The 21,968-nt window shown below is 40.7% G+C and overlaps 1 long non-coding RNA gene across 1 annotated transcript; it reads right to left on the bottom strand.

Moving 5' to 3' along the window:
* Positions 1-1,740: 1,740 nt before the first annotated feature.
* Positions 1,741-3,284, bottom strand: LOC307157937. The gene is made up of 3 exons (XR_013821135.1): positions 3,226-3,284; positions 2,602-2,711; positions 1,741-1,827 (listed from the first exon to the last, which is right to left on the bottom strand). It is a non-coding gene; the product is annotated as an uncharacterized lncRNA (long non-coding RNA).
* Between the last annotated feature and the right edge of the window lie 18,684 nt (positions 3,285-21,968).

The raw sequence follows: 21,968 nt of genomic DNA on the forward strand, positions 1-21,968 counted from the left end.
GTTGATGATGGGCTCCATATCGGGCCCATATGGGTAACCTAGGTAGCACCCATTTAGGGCCTACAGGAGTCTGCACACATGGGTTGATGATGGGCTCTTGATGGGCTCCATATCGGGCCCACATGGGTAACCTAGGTAGCACCCATTTAGGGCCTACAGGAGTCTGCACACATGGGTTGATGATGGGCTCTTGATGGGCTCCATATCGGGCCCATATGGGTAACCTAGGTAGCACCCATTTAGGGCCTACAGGAGTCTGCACACATGGGTTGATGATGGGCTCTTGATGGGCTCCATATCGGGCCCATGTGGGTAACCTAGGTAGCACCCATTTAGGGCATACAGGAGTCTGCCCAGATGGGTTGATGATGGGCTCTTGATGGGCTCCATATCTGGCCCATATGGGTAACCTAGGTAGCACCCATTTAGGGCCTACAGGAGTCTGCACACATGGGTTGATGATGGGCTCTTGATGGGCTCCATATCTGGCCCATATGGGTAACCTAGGTAGCACCCATTTAGGGCCTACAGGAGTCTGCACACATGGGTTGATATCGGGCCCTTGTGGGTTACCTAGGTAGCACCCATTTAGGGCCTACAGGAATCTGCCCAGATGGGTTGATGATGGGACCCAGATAGGTCTTATCTAGGGCTCTTATGGGCCACAACGGGTATATATATGGGCTACCATATTTGTCTGTTTGGGTTACCTTATTTTACAGTAAACCCCTAAATACAATCATTACATGTAATCCACTAAACTATACTAAAATGTTAAAGGTATTCAATGAACAGAAACCAGTAGTTCACTTTTAAAGTTACTTTATTAAGCAAGTACAAGTATCACAAAACAAGAAAAGAAAAAAGTAATATATACAGTGCAATGCATAAGTGAATACACCCATGCTAAAGATGACTAAAAAGAGGAATAAAAAATCATATTTTGGAAATTGAACGTAATGCCTTAATTAAAAAAATTAGGAAAAATCCAACCTTTAAGGACACCAATTTTCTTTGTGAATGAATAATGTATCGTAAATAAATAAATGTTCTTCCTTAAAATACATGGTGCATAAGTGAGTACACCCCTATGTTAAATTCCCATAGAGGCAGGCAGATTTTTATTTTTAAGTATTTTTTTAATTTTTTTTTTAGGATACTATGCATCCTGATAAAGTTCCCTTGGCCTTTGGAATTAAAATAGCCCCACATCATCACATAGCATTCACCATACCTAGAGATTGGCATGGAGTACTTTCCATAAGATCATCTCTCAATGCAAATCAAACTAGCTTTTAGGCTAACTGAAATAAAACCATGCCAATCTCTAGGTATGGTGAAGGCTATGTGATGATGTGGGGCTATTTTAATTCCAAAGGCCAAGGGAACTTTATCAGGATGCATAGTATCCTAAAAAAAAAATTAAAAAAATACTTAAAAATAAAAATCTGCCTGCCTCTATGGGAATTTAACATAGGGGTGTACTCACTTATGCACCATGTATTTTAAGGAAGAACATTTATTTATTTACGATACATTATTCATTCACAAAGAAAATTGGTGTCCTTAAAGGTTGGATTTTTCCTCATTTTTTAAATTAAGGCATTACGTTCAATTTCCAAAATATGATTTTTTATTCCTCTTTTTAGTCAACTTTAGCATGGGTGTATTCACTTATGCATTGCACTATATATATATATATATATATATATATATATATATATATATGCACACGTTATATATGCATATCTGAAAAATTAACCATTTCACAAACAAAACAATAACCGTGCAGCTTCTCACTCCTCTGTTGTCGCTCTCCCAACGGCCCTTTGAAAAGAGAAAATAAATCAGTCAACCATTATGCCACTTTTTTAATTCCTTTTCACAGTTCAATCAGATGTGTCAGGTTAGCCTTTTGGTGCCCCACATCAAGTGTATCTAGATAAGGGGTTTGCAAACCTGTCCTGGAACACCCCCTGCACTGCACATATTGGAAGCACAAAATGTACATTTTGACCAACTTTTACCACTTTGAAGTAATTTCTAAAAAATAATTAGTGTTGAAGATCATTAAACCGTTATGCTGCCTCATAAGTCTGTCTGAAATCAGAATGGTTACTGCTCAAATAAATAAAAACTAAACTAAATCGGTTTTGTGAGGCACCTTAGTGTGTAAACGCTGCCTGCTAAGTCGTTGCCTGATAGGGCAGCGAGGCAATGAGTCAGCTGCCTAAGTTTTCAGATGCAGACTTTGTACGTTTCCCTCATCTAATATACCGGATTCATCACATTAGCTCATTTATAGAAACTGCAAGATCTGAAGTGGGTGTGCAGTACTGAGGGTTCCCAGGACAAGTTAGAAAACCAAATATTTGCCCATCATTCATCCAACTCAAATATTGCTTATCACTTGACATGTAAGTAGTAGCAACTTTACAAAGTCTACTCGCTCTAATGTTATGTTACAGAACATATTTCTCCTGTTTTACAACATTTGCACTGGCTCTTAGTTCAATTTTAAAAACTAAACAAGTTGGCTCCTTTATATCTTCTTCATATACACTTCCTCCACTACATCCTAAGATCGGCTTCTGCACTTACACTTGTTCTTCCACGCACTCGGACAACTTCCATGGGGTCACAAGCTTTTGGTTGTCCTGCTCCTGATGCCATCACTTCCTCTTCACTTCTTGCCTGCTGTCTGTACTATCCTGTATAAATAAAAGCAAGAAAAACTCAATACAAAATAAGTCATGTACAAGATTTTCACTTTACAGTTCAATTAGTCGGGTAGAAAACAAAGTATACAACACTATCCATTCTAAAACACATTTTATGTATTCACACAAGCAATTCTTCAGAGCCCCAACATGGAATTGTAAAAAAATTAATATTACTCCCATGTGTCAGTTACGATTACTATAATGATAAGGTCATGATTTCATCTTTAAAACAGATGAAGAAATCAACAAATTGTGGTGTTGAGCTGAGAGGGTTGTGGTCTGTTGCTCTTTGAATTAGGCCTATATCTTTCAATGCAGGTTTATATTGTTTCAACAATTTGCCTGACCCCTGGGGGCTCCGTATATTTCTGATAATATTTGTGGAGAAACATTACACTGTTTTAATTCAGAATCCTAACCATACATTGTAGGCTACTAATTAAAAGTAATTTATTAAATCAAGTAAAATAAAAAATAACACAAAAGGCCAATGAATCTGTACCAGAAGTGATAGTGCAATGTAGCAGCTAAAGAATAATCCTCCACCAAATTGCCAGTAATCAGCTGGTCCTTGGCGAATCTGAAGAGGGGGAAAGAAGAAATTATTCAATGAAAAGTCCTTAAAAAGCAGTATTTTCTTATATCATTCCTTCAAACAATCTTAAATTTAAAAAAAAAAAAACCGTTTGCCATTATAACATTCACACTACATGAACTGAGTAATGTCAAGGGCTGGGTAAAAAATATTGATTTCTCGATTTTATTTGATTCTCATTTTTACGAAACAATATCAATTCTTAAATCCCAAGAATCGATTAGTCAACCTGTTTTCAGTTGATGAATGAATGGAACATTGTAGCGTGCATCCCATCCAATAAATCCAGCCCTAGTAATGTCATCTTTGAGACTGTTAGTTGTTACATGATGATTAAAAATGTAAACATAAACTTTAAGCATGGCAATCCCATCAGAAATGTGTATCATTGCAAGGGAAGCACACAAAAAAAACAAACAAAAAAAAAAAAAACAAAAAAAAATGTAAACAAATATATTTCCAATACTGTTATCAGTGTTTGAAGAGGTTATGTAAACATACTTCTAACGAATAAATGACTGTTTTATCACTTTACTCATTCCAACGCTTTTTTACCTCTCATGCGTTTTTAAACTAACGTTAGCTGACATTAAACACACAACGTTACCAACAACAAAACACAGCAATGTCAGATGGTACTAAATTACATTGAAATACGTGCTTATATTGCTACAGCAGTACAAAAACACACACAGAGATAACTTATTGAACATATAAGGTTGCATTAAGCCTATGACTGTTAACGTTTCTCATGTCCATAAACGTTAACGTTAATTTAACTGACTGCTATAAGGACTGAAAAATGTTTTCTTACCTGATATCGCCAGTATTTTTACAGACCACGTACGAACCCTTCCTCTGTTCACATTCCAGCTTTTGTTCTTCATTGATATCAACTTAAATTCGCTCAAAATTTAAGAATTCAACAGGCAGATATAAAATAATCCAGGTCTGACCGAGTAGGCTAATCAATGCAAGCAGCAGCTCAGCTGCTGCTCAGTGCGCGCCTATTTTAAATTTGAAAATACGTCCGTTACTCTCGGTCGGTGACTGAGAGCCGCGCAGAGCCGCGCACATTCTCATTGGACAGTTTCCTGGAAGACAGACAGATTAACCAATCATGCTCAAAGTAAAACGGCGAAACAACCAATAACAATAGTTTAATAACAGTTAACATAGCGGTGTATTGAGTTTTATTTGCAGTCTGTATTATTATTTAATTAATTAGTCAAATGACATGACAGTGTATGAATACAAATGTAATAATGCAATGTAAACGGTTAGGCAAGCAGACAAAATTGTAAATTCAAACAAAATCACATAAGGCAAAAGGTTTGAAACTATTATTGTTAATAATGATAATTATATTTTAACATATACTGAAGAGCTGTTATATCAAAAAAATTATGAAATGCTAATTAATTGTCACAATAATGTTGAAAGGCAGATATTTCTGCTGTATGTTGTTTCAACGTACAGATCTTGTAAAAATGTCAACGCTGATTTAGAAGTGTTTTAAATCTTTTACTTTTTTCTTTTCTTGTTTTGTGATACTTGTATTTGCTTAATAAAGTAACTTTAAAAGTGAACTACTGGTTTCTGTTCATTGAATACCTTTAACATTTTAGTATAGTTTAGTGGATTACATGTAATGATTGTATTTAGGGGTTTACTGTAAAATAAGGTAACCCAAACAGACAAATATGGTAGCCCATATATATACCCGTTGTGGCCCATAAGAGCCCTAGATAAGACCTATATGGGTCCCATCATCAACCCATGTGGGCAGATTCCTGTAGGCCCTAAATGGGTGCTACCTAGGTTACCCACATGGGCCCGATATGGAGCCCATCAAGAGCCCATCATCAACCCATCTGGGCAGACTCCTGTAGGCCCTAAATGGGTGCTACCTAGGTTACCCACATGGGCCCGATATGGAGCCCATCAAGAGCCCATCATCAACCCATCTGGGCTAACACATGTGGGGCCACCACGGAAACCGCGGCCAAAATTAGCTGGGTTCCCAGTTGGGTAGCCCATGTGGGCCCCGGATATCAGCCCATTTGCAGCCCGTTTGGGCCCCACATGGGTGTGTTAGCTGGGGCAAGCTCTGTCCAGATTGTCCTCTGGTGTCTGCGGATGAATCCACGTTGAGCTGGGAAACGTGATGTAAATGTTTGCGCGTGAATCCGTGGCCAACAAAACCAAAATTAGCTGGGTTCCCAGTTGGGTAGCCCAGGTGAGCCCCGGATATCAGCCCATTTGCAGCCCGTTTGGGCCCCACATGTGTTGGCTGGGGATCTTGTAAAAATGTCAACGTTGATTTAGAATGGTTTTTGTTAATCTTTTTCAACAACAAACTGACATTATTTCAACCATATTTCAACGTTGAAGGTCGGTCATGTGCTGGCTGGGTATGTAGCCTACTCATTTCCCATTAGTGAACTGACTAGGTCTCACATAGGGAGCCCATCTGGGTTTGCCCATGTTGGACCTACTTAGTTGACCCAAGTGGGCCCCAGATAAGAAGCCCCTTTTGAGCCCATGTCCATCTGTACCCCTGTAGCCCATTTGTAACCCATATGGGCCCCAGATAAGAAGCCCCTTTTGAGCCCATGTCCATCTGTACCCCTGTAGCCCATTTGTAACCCATATGGGCCCCAGATAAGAAGCCCATTTTGAGCCCATGTCCACTCTGTACCCCTGTAGCCCATTTGTAACCCATATGGGCCCCAGATAAGAAGCCCCTTTTGAGCCCATGTCCATCTGTACCCCTGTAGCCCATTTGTAACCCATATGGGCCCCAGATAAGAAGCCCCTTTTGATCCCATGTCCATCTGTACCCCTGTAGCCCATTTGTAACCCATATGGGCCCCAGATAAGAAGCCCCTTTTGATCCCATGTCCATCTGTACCCCTGTAGCCCATTTGTAACCCATATGGGCCCCAGATAAGAAGCCCCTTTTGAGCCCATGTCCATCTGTACCCCTGTAGCCCATTTGTAACCCATATGGGCCCCAGATAAGAAGCCCATTTTGAGCCCATGTCCACTCTGTACCCCTGTAGCCCATTTGTAACCCATATGGGCCCCAGATAAGAAGCCCCTTTTGAGCCCATGTCCATCTGTACCCCTGTAGCCCATTTGTAACCCATATGGGCCCCAGATAAGAAGCCCCTTTTGATCCCATGTCCATCTGTACCCCTGTAGCCCATTTGTAACCCATATGGGCCCCAGATAAGAAGCCCCTTTTGATCCCATGTCCATCTGTACCCCTGTAGCCCATTTGTAACCCATATGGGCCCCAGATAAGAAGCCCCTTTTGATCCCATGTCCATCTGTACCCCTGTAGCCCATTTGTAACCCATAAGGGCCCCAGATAAGAAGCCCCTTTTGATCCCATGTCCATCTGTACCCCTGTAGCCCATTTGTAACCCATATGGGCCCCAGATAAGAAGCCCCTTTTGAGCCCATGTCCATCTGTACCCCTGTAGCCCATTTGTAACCCATATGGGCCCCAGATAAGAAGCCCCTTTTGATCCCATGTCCATCTGTACCCCTGTAGCCCATTTGTAACCCATATGGGCCCCAGATAAGAAGCCCCTTTTGATCCCATGTCCATCTGTACCCCTGTAGCCCATTTGTAACCCATATGGGCCCCAGATAAGAAGCCCCTTTTGAGCCCATGTCCATCTGTACCCCTGTAGCCCATTTGTAACCCATATGGGCCCCAGATAAGAAGCCCCTTTTGAGCCCATGTCCACTCTGTACCCCTGTAGCCCATTTGTAACCCATATGGGCCCCAGATAAGAAGCCCATTTTGAGCCCATGCCCACTCTGTACCCCTGTCGCCCATTTGTAACCCATATGGGCCCCACATAAACGTGTTGGCTGGGCAGTTTCGTTACGAAATTTCGAGTGGTGAGCGGAGGACTGAATCGGAAATTTCGAGGGAGAGCGGAGGACTCGTTTGGGGCTCCTGGCGGAAATTCACCCACCCACGGCCTAATGGAGGACTGATTCATTGGGGATCGTCGATTTGAGATTGTTCCATTCTTATTTTTGTTTCGGTTTGAAGACATTGGGACCTTGAACTGCCATCGCTCATTACACATGCATATGCAGATGAGTGAGTACAGTTGGACTGAGCTCTGTTGAATATCAAATAATTTGGAGGAAAAGTGCACTAACGGTTCATGGCAATTTCAAATGTACTGGTTTAGAGACTAAGTTTGGGGGTTCTCTCTTCTATTATTGAGGTATTGAGTGTTTAATATCTGTTTTGACATGAACGAGATTTGTAATGAGTGAACTGATTATCAAAGACTCGGTTTAGGGAAACAAATCAGTTTAAGAGTCATTTGATTACATATAAGGACAATTTGAGTTGTGTTGTTTTGAACGAGTACATTTAAGAGTCATATACAGTATGTTCACATAAGTATTAATTGATATTAATAAGAGTAATTTACTTGTAGTTGAGGTAACAGATTTTTTTTTGGGGGGGGTGTCTGACTATTTTAAGTCACTGAAGTACTGAGGGGTTTTTTTGTTACTTTTAAAATGTTGCACTATTTAAATGTGGTAACATTGTATTGTAGGTTTCTCGGAACCATGCAAGATTCCATCACTGTGTAAGTGAATTATTCTGTAGTTTCATATTCCAGCCATTTGTTTCATTTTGTTTTGTTTGGGGATTATTCAATAAACCTCAGGGTTTATTAGAACTTTCTTATGGTCAGTCTGTTTTTTTTATTTATTTTCAAACACATGAGAATATAATTGGAGGCACCGCGCTATATAACAAATTATTCTTGTAGTATTCTTGTAGCTAACTATCCATTCTTCAGGGGAAGTACCAGATATTACCCTTTACTACTGCTGGGATACCAGGGCTCCTTTAATAGTATTATACGAGTGTACCCGGCTGGGGAGGGTTACACAAATACATTATTGTGAGCAAGGATTACTGAGGCATTTAACAGATAGACACTCACCCAGAGCTACAACACTGTCCTTTGACTTCAGCCCTGAGATTAGGGATTACTTCTGCGGTCATGCCAGAATTCTCTTATAGTGTCAACGCAGTATAACGTAGGCTGGGAATTCCATTGCCAGACACAGTGATCGTTGGGACAAATCTGCAAATCAAAGATTGAAAAGACAGGACATTCTTTTTGTCACTCACCACTAACTACAAATAATAATAATACTAATAAAGAGTCAGTATTAACCTCTGTAGGTGTTAATTACCCATTGTAGAATGACAGCTGTACCTCTCGATTTACAATCAATCCTGAAAGGTCCAGGAGCCTGACACTCAATAGAAGTCAGTGGGTCCTTGACAGTGCACAGTGGAATTGGTAGTAAGAGGTACTCCGCAAGACTTTTTAAACAGATGAAATAGGTTATGGCTGCAGGTTCGCCAACAATGTCCCCTTCCTCCACAACCTGAACCTTTTCAATCGCTGTGGTCTCTTCTGGTGGTTCATTATCAGGACAATCGTGGACAGTCTCCTCCATGCCTATGGCCCCAAGGTCCTCCAGGCGTATTCTTGTTTTAATGGCCCCACCGCTTCTGTAGGAATAACGAAATAATGAGAAATAGACTCATTTTCATAAAATGCCATATTGGGGAAGGGGTGGTTGGGTGGGTGGGGTATATTACCTAATGCATAATGGAGGGATATAATCCTCATCGTCACTATCATCAGAAAAGCTGTCCTCTATAGTCTCGTCTTCCTCTGAGGGGGAAATGATTTCTGGATCTTCAGCAGTCTTATCCTCTGCCCAGTCAATGCAATGAAGAACACCACATTAGTCAATGGAACATAAACACTTCAAATGTTTCATGAAATTAAGCACCGCACTTACACAGAATTCCTGATGTCATCGAAGACATCTTCATCAATGTCATCTTGAATGTCCAGTGATGACATGCTTTAAAAAGCACAGAAACATATACTTGAAACACATTTATGTAAGGCCAACGAAGAGTATGAGGTCTGTCACGGGCGTGCAACAAGATGAACCCAAGCGCAGACAGTACACAATACAAACGGGATTTATTGATATAAAACAGAAAACAAAACCCACGAGGGGGCAAAACAACACAGGTAACGGGTGACTAGACTGACAAGGCTTAACTATATAAAGACAATCAACTTCACTAACAAAAACTCTAGACAAGGTATTCACAGCAACAACAATTCACAGATACATCTTTCACAATGAACCGACAAAGGACAGCAAACACAAGGGGATTAAATAGGGACAAACTAATGAGGGAAACAGGTGATAATTAGGAGGAGATAATTACTAAATGAGGGTAACAAGGAGGGCGGGGCTGGGAAACGAGACAACACAAGCACATGGCCAAACTAATGACCAAGCGCTTGTACACAAAACATGGGTCTGTCATGATCCTGCCACAAGACTAGAGAACTACTAAAACACAAGGCAGAATCATGACAGAACCCCCCCCCCCCCCCCCCTTAAGGAGCGGCTACCAGACGCTCCTCAAGAGGACATTAAACACGAGACATGACCGACTGAGACAAAGACACAAACCAGCAAAACATGACGAACAACAACAGTGGCAAACAAGAATAAACAATAACAGGGTTGGGGTGAAAAATAAGAAAAAACAAACAAGGAAGGGGAGGTGAGGGAAACACAGTGTCCTTGGGGAAAAGTCCGGGGTGGATAGGTGAACTGGGGGTCTTGGGTTCACGGGAAGGGGGCTTAGGACGAGGAATGCGGGATGACTGGGACAGGAAACCATGAGGAGGGGTCCTGGAGGGAACAGTCCGGGGCTTAGTTGTGACAGGGGTGGCTGAGGAAACACACAGGGTCTTGGGAACAGGGGAAGTCACAACAGGGGCGGCAACAGGGGGAACAGGAGGAACAGGGGGTCTCTCCGCTGCCGACTTGGACACGGCGCTCTCCGCTGCAGCCTGGGGCACGGCGCTCTCCGCTGCAGCCTGGGGCACGGCGCTCTCCGCTGCAGCCTGGGGCACGGCGCTCTCCGCTGCAGCCTGGGGCACGGCACTCTCCGCTGCAGCCTGGGGCACGGCGCTCTCCGCTGCAGCCTGGGGCACGGCGCTCTCCGCTGCAGCCTTGACAGGGGCCTCCAAGATCCGGACTAGGCTCTCAAGGTACTTAGATAAGGTATCGGCAGAAACAGACCGCAAAACCTCTTTGGCAGCTGAATCGGCCACGGACCTCTCTGCCGCACTCACCACAGTCTGTTTCCCCACTGCTGCAGCGGGTTCTGGGACAGCGCTCACGGCTGCAGCGAGCTCAGGACCAGGCAAGGACGACAGTTGGGAGGTTCCTCTCCTCCTCTTCTTCCTTCTGGGCCGTGGTACCGAGGCTGTAGCTGGACTGGTGACTCTATGGAGTTCCGCAGGAATTGGAACAGGCACTGGAAAGACAGTCCCGGGAGGTGTAGACTCCGTCGACGAGGCCTCTGATGCGGACTCCCAGGACAGCCGTCTTCCCCGCTTGCCGCGAAGAGTAGCCACTTCGGGAGTAGTGGAGAAAACAGTCTGGTCCCCCAGCGTAGCCACGGCAAGAACACGACCCTCCGAGATCACGGGCAGCATGCCAGGTGGAAGTGGGCTAGTGGCACTGGGCGGGTCTCTCCGTGACAGGTGGGCCACCATCTCCTGGAAAGGACGACAAACCAGCCTCTCCCGTTTAGCCAGAGGGGGAATATCATTAAGGCCCGCAATGAGGTAGCGATTAAGGAGGCTCTCAGGTAAAAAACACCTCCTCTCCTCCACGACCCGGGCATACTCATTTAGAGATCGTTCTTCCTGGGGAGGAATTGGCAGTTTTCCCATCTTGGAGTCGGAGATGGCCTTGAGCCACCAATCCTCCAGAGGGTCCGCTGGAGACTGAAGGGACGAGGACAAACTGTCTGCTGGGTTCAGTTGGGGTCGGTTCATTCTGTCACGGGCGTGCAACAAGATGAACCCAAGCGCAGACAGTACACAATACAAACGGGATTTATTGATATAAAACAGAAAACAAAACCCACGAGGGGGCAAAACAACACAGGTAACGGGTGACTAGACTGACAAGGCTTAACTATATAAAGACAATCAACTTCACTAACAAAAACTCTAGACAAGGTATTCACAGCAACAACAATTCACAGATACATCTTTCACAATGAACCGACAAAGGACAGCAAACACAAGGGGATTAAATAGGGACAAACTAATGAGGGAAACAGGTGATAATTAGGAGGAGATAATTACTAAATGAGGGTAACAAGGAGGGCGGGGCTGGGAAACGAGACAACACAAGCACATGGCCAAACTAATGACCAAGCGCTTGTACACAAAACATGGGTCTGTCATGATCCTGCCACAAGACTAGAGAACTACTAAAACACAAGGCAGAATCATGACAAGGTCAAGATACATAAAATACAAACTGTTGTCAGCCATGTCAGTACCCAGTTTCAATTGCATCAAAAACATAATTACCTTTCTTCTAAAACTGGAATTGTTGTTGTTTCACCATCACCACTCAAAGACAGGGCTTCCTCTGCAAAGTCATCTTCACTGCAGACAGTCACAAAGTTATTTTTTAACATTAAATCCACATTTCATGTAAAGGCATGGATATAGTACTTCAATGTTCAAAGTGATTGGAGTGACTGTGATTGAAGAGGAGTTAGACCTATTCAAAAATTGCTTTTCATGAATACCACACCACCTTCATTTAGCCTATTTACCTATCAGAGAGTGACTCGCCAGCTATGGTTGAAAGGGCAGGCAGGGGATACCTCAGACGTTTTTTCAGAGTTGATGATGTTGCCAAAGACCCTGCCTGAACTGAAAAAAATATATACAAATTGATGTATGTTTGTTCTGAAGTCACTCACCAACTAGCAAACTTCAAAAAACACAATCTGTCAGCTTAAGTATTTTTTAATCATTCAATAAGATAAGACAGTGAGCATGCAAACTGACAAGATGTTAGACTTGACAGGTGTCTGCTACTTGGGTGGAGTGATTTGCTCGCAGCACCCGAGAAGCCCCGTGGTGAGGAGCAGAGAGTTCGCTCAGAGTTGGAGTAAATCACTCCGCCCAAGTAGCAGTGCTTCGCCTTCTGAGAATATAGTTCCCAGTATGTATACGGTTAGAAGATGGCTGTGTCTCATGTTACCTTGTTATTTGTACACGTTGTGACTATACAAATCACAACATGTAAATAGGAAAATGTTGGTGTTATTTTGTCACTTATTGGGAGCAGTATGCTAGTTGGAGCCGTTTACCTCCAGTCTTTGTGCTAAGCTAGGCTAGCGGTAGCCTAGTAATACCAAACTCTGCTACTTCACTTTGCTTCGTAGACAGAGTCTGGCATGGCATAATTGAAAAGCATTGAAAAGCATTGAAAAGGGGGGGGGGGGGGCGCTTGTCTGAAGTTTAAAATCATTGGTTACCCGTAAGCCAATCACATAACGTTTGGTTATGCCGTGTGTTATGCGCATGCTCAGCCGTATCTAACTTCCACTGTAAACACATGTATGATGCGAAAACAAAACCATCGAGCGAAATACCGGAGTGAACATGGCTGTGAACGACTTTTGCAGATTATGTGAAGTAAATCTATGCATCCACGGTACAATCAGCGTCTACGTCACGGCTCTCAGCCCGCCCTCTGTTCGTTGATTGGCCGGCTGTTTTCAGGCCGGAGGAAAATGGGGGAAAACGGTCGCTATCTCAGACTGAGTACAGAAGCGAAATGAAATTGAGCGGAAGTACGAAGTCTGACGTAGTCAGGCTAGGCTAGCGGTGGTGCGTCAGACAGAGTTTGACACGCACGCACAGAGATGAGAAGGGTATGTACGGACTTATCTAACTCTGGGGGATACGGTGAATAAGCTAAAGTCCCAAAAAGTTGGCGTGCTCCTCTATCGTTTCTGAGTGTCCATGGAAAAGTGCAAAACCAAACTAACTGGCTACTAGTTAATACTGTGTGTAGACTATGTGTAGGTTTATATACTTGCTGAACAAATTCTTGGCGAAACTGCAAATAATAAACCCATATAAAATTGACTCTTTATTACAAGTGACAACAATTTTTTATAGGAATGGTGCAACCAAAATGAAAATTCGTTCATTATTTACTTTCCTTAATGTCATGTTTGGAACATGTATGACTCTATGTTTCATGGAAAACAACAGCCAGCTGTGAGAAGATTGACAAAGCCCTTAAGACCACAGTAGAGTAAAAATTGCAACAAATGTATCAGTTAATTATTTTTTAGTTTTTTCATCTTAACAATTACTTTTAATATCTAAGTAATAGCCAAGTGGAATCAAAATTACAGTGTTTCCAATATGCTTCTAATTTATTATATCCCTTTACTGTTGAAGCTGCTCACCAAGGCTCTCTCAATTTGAAATGGACAAACTCTATCCCTGAGTTGGAGTTTACAGCAATGTTCTTTTTGTTGATTGGGAATGCTGTTGAATGTTTTTTTTTTTCTCACTCTTGTGTGCATGAAGCTAGAACTATTCATCTTTACACTCTGGCTCCAAAAAACAGATCTCATTTCCTCTGCAGATGTTTTTCTCATTTCCTCTGCCCCCTTTTATTGGTCTGCTTTAAAACTATTTGCCCAGTTATTTCTTTTTTTAATGCTGTAACAAAACTTATTGTGTAATTGTATTGTGATTTTGTTTAGTCTTTTCCAAAAGACTACCCCAAAAAAATGTTTGTATGGTAAAACCACGAAAAAATCGTTCATTTTTCTTACCTGACTGCCTATCTTTCCTCCCAGTGAGTCAAGTACAGAAGTGTATTTGCTACTTACTCATGTTGTGCAGCTGTTTTAACACTATTAGACCAGGTTTTCATATGTCTCGTCTTGTGCCATATTATGCAGTTTTTTGGTTTGCTTTTGAGAGATCTTTCAAAGAGATTGCTTTTCAGACACAGTGAGTGGTACTACAATCTTGCAACCAATTGCACTCATGTTACAATTATCAGATGACGGAAAAAAGTGTTTTTTCGATGGTTAAATACTAACTAATCACAACATGATTCTGCACATGTGGATAGTAAATCTTCATCAGGTGATATTGATAATGTGCTTGTAAGTGTTTCCAACGCTATTCCCCAATCTAACTGGATTCAATTTGTCAGTTATCTAACTTGTCTAGTAATTTGCTTCAAGAATCAAGACCTGAATGTAGTTTTCCCGGAAAATGCTTACAACTAAACACTAAAAGCATTGTACATGAGCGCCTTCTGTTGCCTAATAATGGTAATGCAATCTTTTCTCTGGCTTGTGGAACTACTGATCATAGTTTAGGTGAATATTTTTAATACAATTTAAATCTTTAAATTGTGCAAACACTTGATTTCACTGGAGGCCTGTAGAAAGTTTGTGCAACTCAAATTTAGTTTGTTTTCGGCTGCTGTGAATGTTTTAATTTTTAGCGTGCTTTATCAATTTTAATCTTAAATCGCTTACATTGTATCACTGAATTCCTGCATCAACTCAGTTAACCAAAAATAACCTACATGGAACGTTCTGAGAATGTTCACTTTAAGTTATAAAATAAAGCCCAAAAATAACTTGCAGGGAACGTTCTGGGAATGTTCTCTTTAGGTTATAAAAACAAATCCAAAAAATAACCTGCAGGGAACGTTCTCTTTAGGTTAGAAAATAGTGCCCAAAATAACTTGCAGGCAACGTTCTGGGAATAAGGTTACAAAAAAACAAAAAAACAATAGAGAATGTTCTTATTTGGTTCCCCCAAAAAATAACCAAACAGGAACGTTAGGGGAACGTTCTGTGTTAACTGGGTTGTAACTTCATTATGGCCTCCTGAGACCCTGCGACCTCATATGAGGACATTACATTTTTGCCTCTTGACACAATGATAGTCAAATTTGTAAATCTTAGACCCATTGGCCACATTTAGGGACACTGCCCACACCATCTTGTGGTGATATCACAACATTACACCAATGTCAGTGAGAAGAAAATGGCTGGAATATCAGCAAAACACTTCTACACCAGTTCCCGAAAGAAAAATGACCCAGGTAAAAAATCTATTCAAATTATATGAATGAAACAAATGTATTTATGTACAATACTGTCTCTATCATCATATGGGGATTAAAATTTGACATATTTTAGTAATAGTAGCACTCTAGGACATCAGTAAATGTGAAGCACTCGTTTGAAGACATTGGGACTATAACGTTATTTATTCTACCATGTGGTTAGCTAAACTTGGGAATATTTAGATGGATCGCAATAGCATTGAAAAAACAACAACATTTGTCTGTGTGTGTGTGTGTGTGTGTGTGTGTGTGTGTGTGTGAGCATGCATTATTGAGTTAACATGGAAAAACTGGTTTGCTTTAGTGCAGAAAACTGGTAAAAATCAAGAAGTTTAAAATGAAAGTGAGCCAATAAGTGGTCTTCTACTGCTCTCTGCTGGCCATTACCATTACTATTATAACACAATCAGATTTTGTCAGTGTTTATCACTTTATTTGTACTGACACTTCACATAATTGCTAGTACTATGGTAAATCATAGACCCACTGTCCTCACATGAGGACATCATATGGTAAAAAAAAAAAAAAATTTCACAATGCTTTATATACGACTTATGAAAGGAATACTTTACCATCGTCCTGTGATGTCTTAGTTGATGAGTTTAATAATAAATTGAGAACAGCTCTTGATGCAGTTGCTCCATTGAAAACAAAACGGGACACAAATAAAAGAGTTATTCCTTGGAAGACTGATCTGACCATGAAAATGAAAAGAAACTGTAGAAGTGCTGAACGAAGATGGCGAAAAACAAAATTAGAAATACACCTTAATATACTCACTGAAAATCTTAAAAACTATAACAAAGAAGTTCAAAAATCACGGCAAGCTTATTTTTCAAATCTTATAAATGAAAATATTAGTAACCCACGATTCCTATTTAGTACTATAGATTCACTAATAAATCACAAAATTGATCACAATTCTGCGTTACCAAGTTCCAAATGTGAAGAGCTTGCTGGCTACTTCAGAGATAAAGTTATAAATATTAGATCAGGAATCTGCTCTGTAAACAAAAACAAGATTACGATGCTCTCTCCTTTATCTAGCGCACATAACACTATCCAAATGGAAAGGTTTACTTTGGTTGATGTTGAGACCCTAAGAAAGGTAGTAACAGAACTGAAACCATCCACTTGTTCTCTTGATCCAATTCCTACCTCTCTTTTCAAATGTATCTTTAACTCAATATCTAATGATATTCTTGAGATAGTAAATCACTCCCTACAGCTTGGCATTTTTCCCTCTGATCTTAAATTGGCCCTAGTGAAACCTGTACATAAAAAGGGAAACTCATATATGTTAACTCCTAGTAATTATAGACCCATTTCAAATCTCACATTTTTAAGTAAAATATTAGAGAAAATTGTTTTTAATCAGTTAAATACATTTTTAAATACTCATTCAATATTAGAGATGTTTCAGTCAGGTTTTAGAAAACATCATAGCACAGAGACCGCTCTTATAAAAGTAGTAAATGACATAAGAATGAACTTAGATAGAAACTGGCCTTCAGTTCTGGTGCTGCTTGACTTGAGCGCTGCGTTTGATACTGTTGATCACCAGATTCTCTTAAATAGATTAAGTGAGTACGTTGGCCTATCTAAAACCGTTTTTAATTGGTTTTCATCATATCTTAGCGGAAGAACATCTGTAATAATACCTTGTCTGAACATTATGAGGTAATCTGTGGTGTTCCTCAGGGATCAATTTTAGGACCACTACTTTTTAATCTATATATGTTACCTCTCGGTCGTATCATCAGGAGACATGATATATCTTTTCACAGTTATGCTGATGATACACAGTTATATGTAGCCGTATCTCCTGATGACACTGGTCAAATTGATTCACTTTCAAATTGCATTCAAGACATAAATGACTGGATGTCGCAAAATTTCCTACAACTAAATAAAGACAAAACAGAAGTTTTGATAATTGGATCAAAAGCTCAGAGAGAAAAATTGACCCCTAAACTAAATATTCTGGGATTAAACCCAAGCAAAGTGGCAAAAAATTTAGGGGTAGTCTTTGACTCTGATTTTAATTTTAAAGCGCATGTGAGTAATATTACAAAAACTGCATTTTATCATTTAAAGAACATTGCTAAAATAAGACCATTTCTCTCTTTGAGCAATACAGAAAAATGAATGCATACATTTATAACTAGCAGACTTGACTATTGTAATGCCCTCCTTTCTGGTCTACCAAAGACTACAATTAATAAATTACAATTAATACAAAACTCAGCTGCTCGAGTAATGACAAAGACCAAGAAGAGAGAACACATCACACCTATACTAAAATCATTACATTGGTTACCTGTTAGTTTTCGTATTGATTTTAAAAACCTTTTATTAGTTTATAAAGCACTGCATGGACTTGCTCCAGACTATCTTTTATAATATATGAACCTATAAGGACTCTTAGATCATCGGATTCTTTACTTTTAACAGTACCACTCAGTAAAACTAAAAGATTTGGTGATGCTGCCTTTAGTCGCTACGCTCCTCGCCTCTGGAATAATCTTCCAGAGGAAGTAAGACGTGCTAGAAATATAAATAGTTTTAAGTCAAAATTAAAAACATATCTTTTTAGCCTGGCCTTCCTATAAAACCTATAATTTATTTTTCTTCTTCTTCTTCTTTGCTTCATTTTAATACATTTTCATACATTTTTATTTTTATTCTTGTATTTTACTTGTACTTGTATTTTTGGTGTGTCTGTAAAGCACTTTGAACTGCATTGACTTGTCTGGAAAAGTGCTATATAAATAAAAATTGCCAGATCACTAACCAACACTCCGTATAAATGATCAACTATCCTGTCCATTCAGTTTGTTGACGGAACAATTGAATTCACGACATTAGTCATGGAAATAGATTAGACATCTATTAAATTTTCACTGACTGCCCAAATTATGCCTTCTTTTAGCCTCGGCTTTAGGGCTGTGCTTGGACGACTATTAAACGTCTTTTGCCGGGCTCCATATTTACTTTCTTTTGCTGAAGGTGCCCAGTAGCTTCTCAGGCTTGTATCACCCTGTGACAGAAATGACTTGCCTGCTCTCAAGCCCTGCCTCTAACAGCATTTGATCTGCAGTGCTTCTTAAGGAAAGGTTGGTGTATCTTTTGGATAAACCCGACTGTCTCGCTGATTCTTGGAAACATGTTTCCAAGATAGTTCACACCCATCAGTTCATGGAAATCACACCCATCAGTTCATGGAAATAACGTCAAGCTCCTTCTGTGGGGCTTTCAGTGGATGAAGATAGAAGGATGTGGCATAAGGTGGGCATTTGCTGATGTACCTACTTTGGGAAACTTTTAACTCAGCAAAGGGGGTTGGCAAACATGAATCCTTAGTTGCAATCTTTTTTGGGATTGGTGGTTTTCAGTTTGCATTATAAGACAAGCAAATATATTCATTACCATATTGGTCTTTTTAATGACAAATTAATGCTTTCTTAACTCTCAATTTCCTTTACGCCCCCTCCTCGCCAGGTTCAGCTGAATGTCAAACCAGACCTTGCGAACCAGCCCGGCTGCTGTCTGGTGACAGATAAGGTGAGTTACTAATGAATACTTAGAACTGACGTCTTTCCCAGCCTTGCGAAACCTTTTTAGGACAGCCCTTAATATGCCGTTGGATTATTTCATTCTGATTGCCCAATGACGCTATATTTTGGATATATAGAGGTTCAGTCCAAAAATAAAACTTGACAGTGAATGAGTTTCAAATGGTGGCATAGAAAGCTTGCAGCTGGGTATTTAAAGCATCTGCCCCCTTTCTCTCTCTACCTTGTCCACAGACGTATTTTTGGCCTTAAGCCAGTCGTAAATCAGGCCAAGCTAGGGTTTTTTCTTTGTTTTTCTTTGTTTTTATATCAGTAGACACTCTTGTTTTTGCATCAGGCTTTTTTGCACCAATACTTGGGTTGATGATGTTGTGGCAAAAACAATTAAACAATCATCATCACTGCATAAGAGACGCCAATAATCAAATTGTCTTTTAAAAGTATTTTTTCTCTTGCAAGAGAAGGTCAGACAGTCATACAGAGGAGCTGTGCGACACCTTTTATATTCTTTACCAAGGTCTCCTTCAGCTGTTGCTTTTCCTAGTAGTTTTCCACTAACTTTGACACTTTTGCACATGCTCCTATTCATCACTACTTCTGTGATTAGAATACTGTGATTAAATTTTAGATGCATCCTGACCTCTAAGGTCAGAAGGTAACTCTTCAGCTATCCCCATCCTGTCTCACTCTGCACGGAGACAGATGGACAGACATACATATCCTGTTCACATTCCACAATATAGACATGTGACACATTACTTTGCAATGTTGAAGATCAATGGAAATTAAATTTTTCCATTACAATGATATGTAAGATTTGATCTTTTCAAAAGCTGCTTGCTGCACACTGCCCCAAATCCAGTCATTCTGCTTGGTTAACAGATCACGCAGTGGTTTTGTATCGTCAGTGAAATGGGGCATGAACTTAGGCTACTCATGTGGCCATGCCCAGGAAGCGTTTAACATCCGCCACATTTTGGGGTGTAGCAGAGGTGGGTAGTAACGAAGTACATTTACTTCGTTACATTTACTTGAGTATTTTTTTGGAAAAAATTTACTTTTAAGAGTAGATTTGAATGTGGGTACTTATTACTTTTACTCGAGTACATTTCTAATGAAAAAACTGTACTTTTACTTCGTTACGTTGGGCGACGTTCCTCTCGTTACTTTATTTTAATGCAATATGTGTTGTTAAATGCGTAAGTGCGATGTATCTTTTTTCTGGGATTGAGCGATGCTCAATTCACAAATGAATCACTCTTTTGAGTCGATTCTGTTCAAAGACTTCATCAAACAAGTTGTGCTGCGTTCCAGTCCACTTTTAGACACGCACTTGCGAACTTCCCTAAGCACTTCCCCTCGGGGGAATCCCTGCCGCCATTTTGAAGTGCGTTCCACTTCGTGAAGTGGACGAGGGAAGTTTATATGGACAGACCCTCGTTCCCTCGATTTTGACCGAGGGAGCGAGTCTACTTCAAATGTACACTTCAGGCACCTATTTGTCCCACAATGCAGTACGATTGTGACGTCACCACAGATCTCGTCTAATCACCACCACAACAGACAACTCTATGATATATTAATTATATATTTTTTAAATTTAAAACAACCCAAACACACCTATAAACATTTGGATGCTGCATTAAACAAATTCTTAAAGGGAACAAAATGTAAATAATAAATCAACTCCACAGCTGATTCCAAGTGATCAAGGGCTTAGGATGTTCCAGTTCAGACCATTGCAGTTTCCGCCAGTAGTGGGCACTCGCAATGACGTACATCCGAGTGAACGAGACGAAGGGAAGTTAGCGAGTGAAGGGCATGACAATTTTGGACTGGAACGCAGCATTGGCAGATCTGTCTAAAGCCTCTGTTATACTCCAGTTTGGACGCGTACACGACAGCTGCGCACAGCTCGGACGCGGACTACTTGTATTTATACTTTCTGCTGAGGTCCGCTCGGTAAACGCGTTAAACGCATGCGCAGTAGATCGGTCTGGCCAGTATAATCGATAATATTTTAAATATTTATAGTTTATATTTGCATTTATGTCAAAACCTAGACACTTTCAAACATCAAAATGACATTTATTAATATGTAATATGAGCCTATTCGTGTCAAAATGACATATAAACATCTTTTCCTATTCTATTTTGCCTGGAAACGCTTCCAACAGGCTTGCGTGAAAAATAGGCATTGGTTCTATTTCTAGAATGCACGCGTTTTCCGTTTTTTTCAAATTCGGCGTCCATGTTATTTCCATCTCTTTCGCGGTTTTAACCTAATGAACGCGCGCCCTTGGTCCGCGCGGTCACAAAAAATGGGAGGCACGCGCCAGTCCGCAACGAGCCTCCGCGCGCACCCCCGATGACGATTTTTACGTCACGCGGACCCTTGCGGACCCTCGCGCCATCGCGGTCGCGGAAAGTATAACAGAGGCTTAAATCGGTTCGCGAATCAGTTTGAATGATCTGTTCAGTTCCTGCACGCACTGAATCGTCTGAAACGATTTCAATTCACACTCGACTCGGAGTCGTAACAGGAAGATTTAAGCACATCAAGAGCGTTGGATGAAGTGGCAGTGGACCGTACAGTAGCCTACAGTCAAGTGAGAGCAAATCTTCCAATGTATCATATATTTGCCAGCGATGAAGATCTTTATTAGTAGAACATCCTCGTAAGCTGGCTGTGAATGAATGATTCCACAGGACGATATATTCGATTTCATTTCACTCAGGTAATACATTTTACAACCAAACAGATTATTACGCCATGATAGCACTACTAGAAAGTATGACATTACCCGTTTTTTGGACATATACATTAATTTATACATTAAATAAGCTACCATTGTTCACAGTTTATGAACACCCGCCATCCCGCGGTAGTTTGTGTGTATTGTTGCGCAGTGGCGTGCGAACTCGGCTTGAAAACGAATGCCTTGCCTGCCGTCGACACAGTTGAGTTAACCAGTTTAA

This window comes from Squalius cephalus (genome assembly GCF_949319135.1).
Source record: "Squalius cephalus genome assembly, chromosome: 4".
In the NCBI taxonomy this organism is placed as follows: domain Eukaryota; kingdom Metazoa; phylum Chordata; class Actinopteri; order Cypriniformes; family Leuciscidae; genus Squalius; species Squalius cephalus.